Source organism: Crocodylus porosus, unplaced genomic scaffold (assembly GCF_001723895.1).
Source record: "Crocodylus porosus isolate Cpor-Errol unplaced genomic scaffold, CroPor_comp1, whole genome shotgun sequence".
Lineage (NCBI taxonomy): Eukaryota > Metazoa > Chordata > Crocodylia > Crocodylidae > Crocodylus > Crocodylus porosus.
The window spans coordinates 17,547,516-17,561,460 of record NW_017728910.1 but is presented as its reverse complement, the minus strand read 5'-3'; the positions used below and the strand labels follow the sequence as shown (position 1 = coordinate 17,561,460).

Sequence of the window (13,945 nt, the reverse complement as noted above, 5' to 3'; positions counted from 1 at the left end):
GCATTGTTCAGCCCTTAGATTAGATTAGTGCCCGTGGTAGTTCTGATCTCCAGACAGCAGAAGAAGTGGCCAGGCAAGGAAGGGATGGATGCTACATTTGTGCCACGGCAACTGCAACTGCTCTGCATCCTCTTGAGCTCCTTGAAATACAGCCTGAGGCACGGGGCTGCTCACAGCTCTTACTGGGCCCCAATAAGAGAGCCCTTCAAAGCACAGCCTGTCCTTTTCCAACATCTTAACACTGAAAAGTCCCCAAATCGGCACATATTTTTCTCTCCTACTTTCACTGCGGTGTGACACATTCAAATTGCCTTATGGGGAAAGATGAAAAAAGTTCAATACAGACAGCCTGGCAAAGTGACAGCTAAGTAGGGGCTTGATGATAGTCACTGAGTGTGTGAAGAAAGTAAACACCATGGCTGGAGAGGAATTACAGTATTTAGGGTGGTACAAGAATCTATAACTTGGAGCAAAAGGATGAGATCTTTCATAGGAACAGTTACATTGAATAGCAGGAAAGCTTCTGGATAATAAGATCTATTAGACCTGGGGCATTCAGCTCAGTGTGACTTCTGAGCTCCAAGATGAGCATCTAAGATTTGCTCTTCACAGTAAACTTCCTTTCTTCCATGAGAAGGATGAAGGCAAGTCAAATATATTTACTACTGTGTCTTGTAAAGGAACCATCTGCTTAATGTCTGTGCAGCTAGTATTGCAAAAGGACATAAATCCTTTTCCCGGTACTCCAGCTGAGCACTGGGGAGGGATACAGGGCTTAGGGAAGCAGGCGCTGAATGCCGACAAAGGAGTGGGAGGGTTGTACTTTGAAAGAAGAACTGCTATTTTGAAGGGTAGGAGAACGTTATGTCCTCAATGCTAGCTAATGCTAATCACTGTATTAGGGTTCCTTTCCCCAGAATTAGGTACGGTCCCATAGCCAGCATTAAAAGCCTTTAATCCAGGACACTGAATACATAATGGGTTACAAAGATTTTAACCCACTGCCATCCTAGGTTGGATCTGAACAAGCCATAGAGAGGACATTACTTCAAATGATCATCTTTTGTGTCCCCCTTAGGGAGGGGTACGCCACTTGACAGACTCACTCACCTCATCAGCAATCTCCTGAGCCACCCACTCCATTTAACTTGTAAACGCAAAGGGCACAAAAGCATGAAGACTATGTCTTTCACTTTGCACAGGAGTTGACTGAATTCAAAGGAGCATGTGAACAGCTAAGGGACACATTTCTCACTTTACCAACTGTCAAACAATTTGTTAAGGAACACACAGATGATACAGGCATCTTAGCAGTCCTCCTGAAATGTGCTGGTTTGGAACAGCACAGGAACAGAAGCTTTCAAAAAAAAAAAAAAAAAAAAAATGCTGCTTCTTTCCGAAGGCTGGTTTGCATTATGCTGCGCCTTCTGTGCTTAAGTGCAGAGCCTGAAACAGCTACTTAATATGTGAAGGAGAAACAAAGCAAAACAAAAAATGGAGTTTTTCTCAGAGTAAGGATGCTGCATGCCTTGTTGGCTACAAAAGTTAATGAGGACGTGCAGTGAGGATCGGCCCTTTAAGGACATTCTGGAAGCTGCCCAGAGAGAGAGAGACAGAGACAGCCTACACATTTTAAGGAGCGTTTCTCTGCGAGATAAAACACGGCAAATGGCTTGAGATGCAGCTCTCAATTACACGCAGAAAAATGACATTGTAAGTCGTGCATACCGCACTGAAGACAGTTGTGCAGCGTGTGCATTTAAAATGGTTAGGGCTGTAGTGCCTCTGTATTGGGTTGGGGCTGTTCACACTTCTGGGCTGTATCAAGGAGGTCTCTGCCATTGTGCTACTGTACCATAATGCTTCCGTATAATCCTTTGAGAAGGGGTTGTATCCTGGGTATCGTCTTCTTCCTTCCATTTGTCCCTGCCATACCTTGTGTCCCTCAGCACATAGCCATTACAGCATGCAACCCTGGTACAATGGCATCCTCGGCCCATTGCAGGGGTGCAGAATCAGCCTTCTTGGAAGAGCCCAAAATATCCTCTGCTCCATGCTGTTCCAAAAACAGTTGCAGTAGTAGTCAGCACACTCTTCTAGGAGGAGGTAGTTATCCGTGTTTTATGAAGTCAGGCAGAAGGCAGAGTAGAGATGCACCCTATAGACTAGCTAAATGAGCTAGATACATCAAGCCCAAGCTTTTGTGGGCTGACACTCACTTCATCAGATGCTGTTCATCAGCCCTGTTCATCAGCATCTGATGAAGTGAGAATCAGCCTGTGAAAGCTTGTGCTCTCTCTATATCTTTTTCAGTCTATGGAGTACATCTCTATCCTGCTTTCTCTCTTACAGCAGGCCCATTCCACCAGAGCTACCTGGGAACCGGTCCTAAAATGATTTCTCCATTTCACTTTTGGGAAGGTAGGTATTAAAAGTTATTATTTAATTGGGCTAATTTGTCAAAGAGCATCACATGGCAGCCAAACTTAACTGGCAAGCAATGTCATGCGCTTATCTTTTCCCATGAAATTCTTCCTCGTAGAAATGGCCGAGTAGATGAACTGAAAAATCCATCGTGGAAACACGTCAATGAGCCAATCAATGCAAAAATGAAGTATCCAAAAATCTCAGGAGAATGCCTGTTTTGATGTGGGTACTAATTCAATACTCCTTTCTGGATAAAGCTTTCTGGAGCTTTTTGTCCAAATTTCAAACCCCATTTGATTCCTTTGAGAGGTTTATTTAGCTGCTCACTTTCCATTCTGCAATGGAAATGCAAGTATCCTCCTCTCCCCCAATTAACTGTGTCAGACTACTGTAACTTATAGGACACTACTATCACCATCATACTGTTATGGGTTGTTTTAAAGATCTTGGAAACCAGTTGGTACTACAACAGGGGTTCTTCATCGTCAATACATGATGCACAGAAACGGTAAGCTCCTTTACAAAATCTAGCTAGACAAAACAGTAGCAGCCTCCAGCCAAATGCGGGCACATGCTACTTCCCAAAGCAGATGCATGCAGCGAAAATATGGACAGAGGAGTTTTGCCAGATATTATTTTATGGGGATGTATGCATCCTCACTGAAGCTGAGAAAAAGACGGAGAAAGCCAAGGATGCTGCCAAATAGGCACTTGAATCCTGGCCTGAGAAAAGCCTAGAAATATTTTAAGCTCAATGCTGGCTAAAACGGGTTTGAAACTGGGTGCAAAGAAGCCATCTTCTGCCATTTGTTTGCTGTTCTGGCTAGTGAAACAGCACTTTGTATTTGGCTGATAAATAAATCGTTTTGCAGCAAAGAAATTCCCGACTCCTACAGCAGCTTTTTTCCTAACTAAAACAACCTGATAAACCCCCAATTTTGGCCACATAGCTAAGTCAATAAAAGCAGTAGTAATATGCTCTACAGTAGGAATGGGATGTATATATGTGTTTGCAAGAACATTTTCAGCCACGTGCTAATCAATCTGACCAATCCAGAACTCCCCTGGGCTTTCTAATAGTAACAACAAAAAATACTTCTCATACCCAGCTTTCCCCTCTGCCTAGGACTTAGATGCTGCAAACATTTCTTATGTGATTAATAGGGTTGTCCACAAAATAAAAAGGCACGCGCTCAGAAAAAGCCCGTTCCTTGATGAACTGAAGAGAGATAAAAGGCAGAAATCTTGTTTGCTAAAGCTTTGCATGCCATGCCCACTTTTTGCATTCATTTGCATAGATGTAAATGACTAGACAAGATGTCAGAAACTGGAAAAAAAAAATCAAGCCAATGATATTTAATTTGACTATGTTCTCTTTAAAACGTGTGCTCTCCTTTGCGCATTTTTAACAGTAACATATGTTTCTTGCATTACCATGAGAATAATCTGAGATTTTCCTCCCTTTAGTTACCAGCCCTTTGAACTCTGGGTCTCAGAAGGAAAAAAAAAATATGGGTGATGGGTTAATGATTTATAAATCCATATTTCTTTCATGGTATAAGTATCCACTACTTTATACTGAAAATACATAATGATCTATAATGGGGACAATTTTAATGAATTGGGTTTATAATATTTTATATGCTGCTGCCAGATTCTTAGTCAATCGAACTAATGTTTTAAAGGAGCAGCCAACAGCCAATTTCTGACATCCTTTAAGCAGGTCAGTCATAAGCCAATTAGCTCTGCCTCCTTGGTCTCTCAGGTCTGAATAAAATCTAGCCCATTTTGATTAGAAGCACTGCTTCCACCAGAATGCACATGCCTTAAAATAGACTGGAAAAATACTCAAAGCCTCGTGGAGTTGTTAAAGAAAGTCTTGATGATACTGAAGTCAGTTACTGTAATACAATTTCTCCTGACTTCTTACAGAATGCAGCAGGTCTGGAGTCGTACCATGTCATGCCAATTTGATTGGATGAGAGGCCAAAGCAATCACTGCACTCATTGTAATACAACACTATGAAACACAAGGCAATACCACATTATATTATACAGGCACAGATCTCTATTCGTGCCACAAATTGTAACACGCCCCTGGTATAGACGATGAGCACCTGCACAGCTAGGTTTGCGACAAAGGCAACGTAATGGAAGCCAACATCTGACCCAGGGTCGCGGGTTTTAATCCAGCAATGCACTTAGCACATTCTTTAACTTTACTTTATTAGGAAAAAAATTCACAGCTGGCTCAGAGCCCTTGAAATGGAAAAACTTTGCAAAACTTGGCGATAGCTGTTTCTACTACCCCAGCTATACCATATTGTGCGAGACTGAAAAAAAGGACAGCTAACACATAGGGCTATGGCCCAGAAATAGCAAAGCCCTTTCCAGAGGAGGTCTATATCATTGTCCTCATTTTACAGAGGAGGAAACTGAAAAACAGGGAAAGCAACATACCCAAGGTCACCCTCTAAAGCAGTAGCAGAGCTGAGAATTGAACACAGACCTCCTGGGTCTGCGTATCATGCCACCTTCACTAAGCAATACCTCCCAGTGCTCCAAGCTTCTAGCTATCTTCAGCATGATTAATCTGTGGCCGCAAAGCCCCAGAAGCTGAAGAGACGAGGGTTGTAAGATTACAAGGAGACATATTAGAGGGCTGTACTAATTTATGTACAAAAAAGTAGCTTGTTACTTTTACTTCCTGGGTCAAAGACATAAGTTTGCAATCTCTCTCTCTGTCCCCCAATCCATGAATTTTAGTACATCCGGTAGAGCCAAAATGTGTGAGCAGCCTGTAGACGAGTGTGTAGATCCATCAACTTCAAAGGATCTACTCCAGTTTATACCACCTGAGAACCCAGCCTAATAAGTTTCCCCCACATTTGCTATAAAAACCCATCCAGGTCATCCTAGTTCCATTTACATCTGCTACCCGTGAGCAATGCAAGCTTTCCCCACCCCTCAACCCTGATTTGTACCCCTCTTACTTCTGCCAAGGAGACACCAGGAACATAAATGACCAGTTGTGCACAAGTCCAATGTTGCAAAGTATAAGGCAGAGAAACATCCCTGCTTTCCTGGCGGGGGGGGGAAGAGATGTTCTGTGGGAATGAAATTAGTAATTTTCCTAAAACATGCCTAAAAGCTCAAGGAGGCTTGTTTTAGAGCAAAATTCACATCGATTTTGTGCATGCAATATTTCTGACTGGAAGACACAGAATTAGTGATGGAGCTGTTTCTGCACAGACCACGTGAATTTTACTGTCATTTTCCACATGGAAAAGGCCACTTCCGGGCAGGTACAAAGCACTGCTACACTCAGCCCCAAAGCAAGTGTTATGAGAAAATTATGAGCAATTTAAAAAGGGGTTATAATAGCTGCATTCCCTTTTAGCTATCTATATATCGAGATAGACAAAGAGCTTCTGCTGTAATTTTTAAAGTAAGACCCTACTAGTCCTGTCTCATAAACCAAAACAGCCATGAAGGACTGATAGTAACAGTGAGTGTTTAAACGTGAAGTGAGGCTATCCTTGTCTATTGTGTTATTTCTTTGACTTTTCATACAATGGGCCAGATATTCGGCACCTATAAACGAGTGTAGAGCCATCAGCTTCAAAGGATCTACTCCAGTTTACACCAGTCGAGAGCCCAGCCTAAGAGGTTTCACCCACATTTGCTACAAACTCCACCTTGCTCACTCTTGCTTCTGTTTATATCTGCTACATACAAGCTACATACAAGGCCATGTGGCATGGGTCACTACATATGTGTTCAATCTGTGGACGGTTATACGGTATTAAATTCAGAATGTGTTCTACGCAGGCACACAGTCATGATTACTACGAACCCTAACACGCACAGCTTGTGCTCTGCTGCATCCTGGGAAGCTGGAGGACTGCAAAATACTCGTATTACCTCCGTGGAGCGGGCCAACAGTAGCTGAACATGTCTTCCTTAACACAGTCTGGAGATTGTCCTTGTACAAAAAGTTGCTAGCTTAATACAATTATGAGCAGGCTTACCGTGTTTTTTACTGCTTGAATCCATGGCCACTGGTGCTTTAAGTTCATTTAACATCCTAAATGCCCCGTGTCACACGGCCTTAATATAAACGTGAGGGGAAGTGGACTGAATGTCTGGAGGACAGAAGTGGTGACAATGATTCCAGGGTCCTGCGTTATGTAGGACTGCCACCGATTTACTGTGGGGCCTCTGGCAAACCACAGTCTCTGTGTGAACCTAGTTTTCTCACCAGTGAAAAGGGACTTGTAATGCTCAACTCCCTCATAAGGATGTTCTAAGTTTTATTTAATTAACTGTGGCTCAGCTTTTCAGATTCTCGGCCCAAAAGGACTATAAAAGAGCAAACCAAGTAAAAAATGTGACTTCAGCAAGACAGTAGTTAGTGAGAGGGTCAGCTCCCTACCTGGGGGAGAACAGTACAGTTCCATTGAAGCCACAGGGATTCTGCTGATGGGATAACCGAGTGAATAAAGAGCTGATGTAAACTGAAGACCTGACCTTGGAAGTTTTCATACAGACATAACCACTGTGCTGGAAATTTGGAACAAGGACTAAATGCGCAGGGCACAAGGAAGTAACATTTAAGGGCCTTAAAATGTACTCACGCTTTGGAATGTAAATAAGTTCCACTAGAGTAATTTAAAATAAAGACATAGCCAAAAATATTGAAAATGTATCAAGCGAACACGGCAACAACTTTCTTGATTTAACAGTTAATTACACTGGAGCTCATTATTAAACTTCATGGTAAGCAATACCACAGAACCCAGTGCATCTGCCTCCTGAAAATGTAAATGCGCAGTAAACATTTTCTTGCAATGCACTGGGTTTTCTTTTTTAATTTTCACATGATTGCCTCTCCTACGTCCATTACCCTTTTGCATTTTTACTGAGCTTTAATTAGAGTTGAAGTGTGTCTTGATTTGCTGATTAACCATCACAAGCAATTTAAAAGAAAGGGTCATCATCTTAAACATGCAAGAAATCACATTTAACTTGCTTCAAAATGCAGCGTAAAATCAAGTCATTTATTTTTTAAAGGGGAAATTTTGATCCATTCAAAGTATAAATTAATTCTTTACCTATGCTTGGCAAAAGTCAAGCTATTCTTGAACATGAATCAAGGGAACAAGGAAGGTAATGTAATTTGCAGCCAAAGATGAACTCACTCCTGCGCTCTGTGAGGTGCATAATGGATGAAATAGTAAGTTGTTCATGCGAACCAAGTTGTCCAGTATGTCTTCTACAAAAACCTTAGTTTCAAATTGTTACTTTATCTTTCTCTTGACATGGGTAGCTCCAAGCTAGGTGTTAGTCCTAACATCTAATGTTTTGGTGCCTGACCTTCGGAGTTTTTGCATTCTTCTATGCCCGAGGAAGGGCAGATGTGCCCGAAAGCTTGCAAAGAAAGACATTTTTTTTTTTTGCAACTGTCTAGTTGGTCTATGAAAAGATATCATACCTCTGCCACACTAACTGCTTCTACTTTTGGACCAACACATCTACAACCTTTATCCCTGAAACTTGGAAGATATTGTAATTAGCTGTTATGAAATGAAAACGTCATAATTTTACAAGAAGTAAGCAAAATTCAACACCTTGGGACCTGGAAGCTAATGACCCTGCCCCTGCTCCAGCCATTTTTATTTTGAGCCAAATTTGCAAACTTACAGAGCAACCGCAACACAACAGAATTTCCTTGCCCAGTCGAACCTTTCCATCACCAATCCACCTGTGAACTATTAAACATTTTAACAAGAAAGAAGCATAATTCAACATCCTGCTTAGCATCAGACACCGCTGAAGTAAATAGACTGCTCCAACTTTTATCAGAGCCTAATTGGCATAAAATGAACTTTTCCAGCCAGGAGAACTTATACCACCCTCCATGTCTCCTGTGCAATATGGATCTTCATGCCTACCGGAGAGAAATTTAACATCTTTGCACTCCCCTGTGCCTGAGGAAGGGTGGGTGTGCCCAAAAACTCCAGATCCACTGGGATGGATCTTGCAGCAGGGGCAGAGCTATGATCTGAAGCCTGCGTGCTCAGGCAGCAGATCATGGCTCTGCTCAGCTCAGGACCATGCTATCATCACTGAAAGGAGCCCGGGCAGAGCCATGATCTGCAGCCTACATGCTCCAGGCAGGGACGTGCAGGGCGCAGATCGCAGCTCTGTCCTGGCTCCTTGCAGCGGTGACAGTGTGGTCCCGAGCTGGGGCAGAGTGACAATCCGGAGCGTGCAGGCTATAGACTGTGGCTCTGCCCCCACTGCAAGATCCCAGCAGCCCGGAGCAGCCCCTGCTCTGCCAGCACAGCTGGGCCCGGTCACCATGGCAACCCCAGGCTTGTGCTATCACAGCAGCTGTGGCTGGGGTCTCCATGGAAACTGGCCCCAGCCACATCGCAGGGGGCTGCTGGGAAATGGAGTCCAGCTGCCAGCCAGATGGGCCATTTTGCCCATCCCTATTTTAGGCCCTAATCAGCCCATATCTCCCACCTCCTATTAGAGCATCCTAACTACAGGCTAGATTGGGTGGAGCTATTTTCCACCTGTCCTGGGTGCAGAAGGAATGTAAAATTCACATTTTCAGGAGCTACTAGTAGTCAGGGACTGACTAATCCCAGCTGGCTCTGATTACCTGTGGGCCTGCCTGCCAGCTGCCTGATTGCATCCAGATGGGTACAGCTGCCTGCACAGAAGCACCAACCCTGTTCAATAGCATAAGCGCTTCTCTTGAGAGCCGAGCGTCAGCCTGTATCCCTGTCTGGTTCTGCCTCCAGTTCAGATCCCTGGCTTCTGGCCTTCGTTCAGCTCCTGGCCCTTGCCCTGCATCCACATTTATCAAACCTTGACTCTCCACAGCCTGCTTCTTCAGAAGAACAGATTAACAAGGAGTATTTATTATCACCTCAGAGTGGGGAGTCTTGGGTTCGAAGCCCAACTCTCAGAGCTACTCAGCTTACATCTCCCTGCTTAATTTCTGTTTAATGTAAAATGCATAAATAAACCAGAGGGGGGGGGGGGGAAAGCCAGAGTGCCCTCCTTCCTTTGGAAGTCTCAGTGGGTATACATCATTCCAGTTCACATCACATTAAAAAGATAGAAAGTTGAGTTATTAGTGAAGGTGTCCTCTCTCCAAAAGGTTATGTACTCATTAAAGAGATATTAACAAGGAAAGCAAAAAAAAAGTATCAAGCAGTCTGATTAAAACCACTTCCCATTTTCATTTCATTTTTATTCTGGACTCTCACGATACTAACCTTTCACTAATTCATGAAAATGGTGAGCCAGTGACCAAAATCAACTTTGCCTCTACAGAGGGCAATTTGGAGAGGAGATGACATAAGTAGCCCTATAACATGCCACAGCAAAACTGACCTCTAGAATGAGGGGGTCTCTGAGCAGTAAGGTGAGACAGGAACATAATAATATTTTTTTACAGATGAAATGAGGTGCTGGGAGACTGAGGGAACGCTCAGATGTAACTTATATGAAGCACCCAGGGCCAATCCCCAAATGACTTGGGCATATACTTAGGAAAATTATATTAATGGTACGTGTGCAGTTAAGCATTCACACAGTGTTTGCAGGTTCAAGGATGTGATTTATGCAATGAACAAACATTTTATTTTGAGAGGAGCTCAAGTCATTTATTTTAGTGCCTAAACATAGTTACATATACCCGTCTTAACCCCATCTGGACCGTCTACATGTTACACTTAAAATGTGATTAACCAGTTAATCGCATCTGAAGCGGTCACGCATTCACTCAGTTAATGGCTTGAGAAAAGAAGAAAGAAGCCGCAAAGTTATTCCACGAAAGAGGCGCGCTAACTGTGTTGCACGTTCCTATCATGCCATTAATTGAATGTGTGATCTGACCACAGCCCTCTCTGGCTGGGAGCCCCATCAACTGATCGGGGCTCCCAGCTGGGGGGCCCGTGTGCACCCCTGAGCCTGGGATCTTGCATCTTATGCAGGCTCCCAGCTATGGGAGCACACGCCCCCACAGCTGGAAGCTCCATCAGTTCACAGGCTTCCCAGTCATAGGGGCACCCCATGCATCCCCGTGGCCAGAAGTCTGCAGCTGATATGAGCTTCCAGCCCCCGGCGTGCTCCAGGAGGCCCTGCACCTGGAAGCCCACATCAGCTGCAGACTGCCAACTGTGGGGATGCCTGGAGCACTCCTGCAGCAGAAAGCCCTTGTCAGCTGCAGACTCCCAGGCACAGGGATGCCCGGAGTGTGTCTGAGGCCGGAAACCCAGGTCAGCTAATGGGGCTCATAGCCACAAAAGTGCATGGGGCACCCCCGTGGCTGGGAGTCCTGGCAGCTGAGGGGGCTCCCAACCATAGGAGCTTGCCACATGCCGGTGCTGGGGGAGCCCAGAACTATGATCCCAGGTTCCCCTTGCGCCGGTGATCAGGCATGATGGGATCTGACTCACGATCCCACGGTCATGTGAGTGACACGACAGGAAGTGCGATTGTGTGGATTGCACATCAGATACCAGCATACCTGTACCTGCATGTCTAGAAGGGCCCCTCAGCACAGGAGTTTGCAAATGCTGTAAGAGATTAACCAAGTGACTAACTTCATGTAATAAGTGACTACGTTGAGTTACAATGTAAGAATCCCACATCTCAGGCATGAAAGACGATCCTGCTACTCAGAGAGTGGAAAAAAACCCACAAAACAAAAAAACCTGATTCACCTTACTTTACAATCCCAAACACATTCACCATTTCTTGCCTACTTTTTGTTTCTTCCACAAGGGATCTGAAGGGAGCAAAGACGATAATCAGAAAGGTGCTTCACCAGTATCAGATTTCTTTAATTGCCAGCACTTCCCTTGAAGTGGTACTAATTACATTGTAGCTGGCACTGTATGTACAGTATCAACTAAATTACATATCATTAAATATTTGGTCTAATTACACTGAAAAATGTTTGTAAGTGAGGAGTTTGTTCACGGGAAGTCCCTGGAGTCACTCTGTTAATTACTGTATAAAAGTATAGCTCCCTTCAAAATATTTTATTCCCAAAAATAATAATAACCAGAAAACTATTCCACAGTGGAACAAAAGGTCCAAAGTGTGAAATTTTCTACAGGACAGATTTCCTTTTGAAGAGAACTGAACCGAACTTTTCCAATTTTTCCTCTTTCTAGCTGCCACATCCTGGCTACTAATATCCTTCCTGGTTCCTGCTGAAAGTTTTCTCGAGAATACAATGCTGCCACAAAAACTTCTGTGTAATCAAACACACATTTTTCTGAAAGACACGTTTCAGAAGATTTCCAACCGGTTTCTATTAAAACCTACCTGCTGCTTGCTGTCTCGTAAGAAAACCCAATTAGTGACATCTTTAGGAGAGTTGAAAGTATTGCTTCCTTTCACTGATTGATTATATTAATGATCTTTTGTTACCCAATCTGCAAAATGCTTTAAAAAGAGGGAGGGAAAATAAAAAGTCATGGTTTGAGTCTGCCTTGCTTTTCACATAGGCTTTTTTTTTTTTAAAGGAATTTTCAGTTCTATTTTATGTTCTGCATTTTCCGTGTCTTGCAAATGTTGTTTGGCAGCATAATTCAAACTCAGGTTGCATTCACATTCCCACATTTTCCATTCATGCTTCTGTGATTGCTTTTGCTTTAGCCATTACCAGAATCCACCATGGGATGTTAAAATAAGTGGACCTTGGCAAAACAGCTCAAAGATTTTTTTGAATAAGTCGTAGGGAGACCTAATTTCTTTAGTATTCACACAACACCGCACACCAGGGAGGACATCAGTCATTTTTGCATAACGCTGAAACAGCATTTCCTTTTGATATGTTACCATAGGTACATTCGTCAGTACCTCACGCTAACAGATTAGTAAGCAGACTAAACAGCAGGCCTTTAAAGAATTCGATAGACTTTTTATATGCCACAGGAGAGACATGGAAAATAATGCTTCATCTTCTACGAAACTTAATGTAATCTGTAAGGTAAGACATTTCAGGTACAACCTCTGCATTACCAAATAGTGCATTTGCACATTAGGCACCAACACTCATCCAGCAGCTAACCTCAAGGTTAAACAATCTGCTGATGCTAAAGAAATGAAAGCAATGGTTATGAATTACAGCTCGAGATAAACTGTTCTTCACAGGAAGTGACATGACAACCCAAGCAATCATACAGAACACAGAAATGGATCGATTACTGACTGATGATAATGCTTTTCTCTTCACCAATCCAAGAACAGATAAATTTTCACCCAAGGAATTCAGCTTTACTGCAAATGAATGAGAGGCTAAAACAGCTCCTGGGGTCAATAAGTATTTGTGTGTGAGGCTCAGCGCTTGGTGGTTCAGTTAAGATGAGCATAAGTAATGTTTGCGTGCCTTTCAGAACATTATGTGAGCTTATCTTACCTCCTGCGAGCGAAAGAGTTGGGCCCTGATCCCACAAACGTGGAGTTATACAGTCACATGGCACAGTCAATCCAACTCCTGATGAGTTTAAATAATCTGATCGATCATAGCAATAGTCAGCTTTTTTAAAAGCACATTGAGAATGTAAATTTTATTAAACATTAATATTATAGTAAAAAATGCATTCCAGCAGACTCAAATTGCAACAGAAGTTGCTTGATGGGGTTTTTGGGTGGGGGGTTTTGGCTGTTGTGAATACATTTGTTTCCAATTTAAAGTACTGCTGAGAAATGTGGACGGGCCCGATTCTTCATTTTAAATATTTTTCCCCAAGCGGTTCATAGGGACTGGATTGTATTCTGCCCTCAGCCAGGACTGGGACTCCCACTAACATCAGCAGCAGGTGCTGATCAAAAGCAACTTGTGGTCCTCAGAGATTAATTGCTATTCCTTTCATGCAAGGTATAACCTACATCAGCAATCCAGTTCGCACGTTGCTGTGTCAGATGGGCACTTTTACATGTGCTCCGGGAGGAAGGCGGGGGGCCGGGCCAGCACTTTAATTAGAATGGCTCCAAGAAACACTGTAATTAAAGTGCTGCAGCATCTCGTGTATCAGCATCCCCATGCTTCAAAATGGCAGTGGGGGTGCTTGAACTCAGTGCTATACCTAGACTCTTGGCAGCTCTGGGCAAACTTTTAGTATCAGGCTATCTTTCACCAGAGACAATGCTAATAATAATCACACCATGGGGAGAAAAAAAAAAATTCAGGCCCCCTTTCTGTCCGGGCCCCACGGTGGCCACCCAGTTTCCCCGCGCCTGTGTCCAGCCCTGCTTGAACTGAAGCTCATTTGAAAGCGCAGCCTCCACACTCGTGTACAAGCACCCACGATGTGTCCATCTTGATAAAGTATTTTCCCATAGGTTGCTCCCTATATCTCTTGTGTTGCAAGGTCTCTCACAGGGATGTATGTGAATGACTCTGGACGCTCTACTGTGTACATGGTTAGCCAAAGATACAAGATACAGTCAATGAAGTCATTAAAAAAGACTAATTTTTAAG

At 43.4% G+C, this 13,945-nt stretch overlaps 1 long non-coding RNA gene across 1 annotated transcript; it reads right to left on the bottom strand.

Moving 5' to 3' along the window:
- Nucleotides 1-4,272: 4,272 nt before the first annotated feature.
- LOC109308700 lies at nt 4,273-13,612 on the bottom strand. Its single transcript, XR_002100683.1, has 4 exons — nt 13,539-13,612; nt 7,181-7,187; nt 6,661-6,663; nt 4,273-4,282 (listed from the first exon to the last, which is right to left on the bottom strand). It is a non-coding gene; the product is annotated as an uncharacterized LOC109308700 (long non-coding RNA).
- Nucleotides 13,613-13,945: the final 333 nt, after the last annotated feature.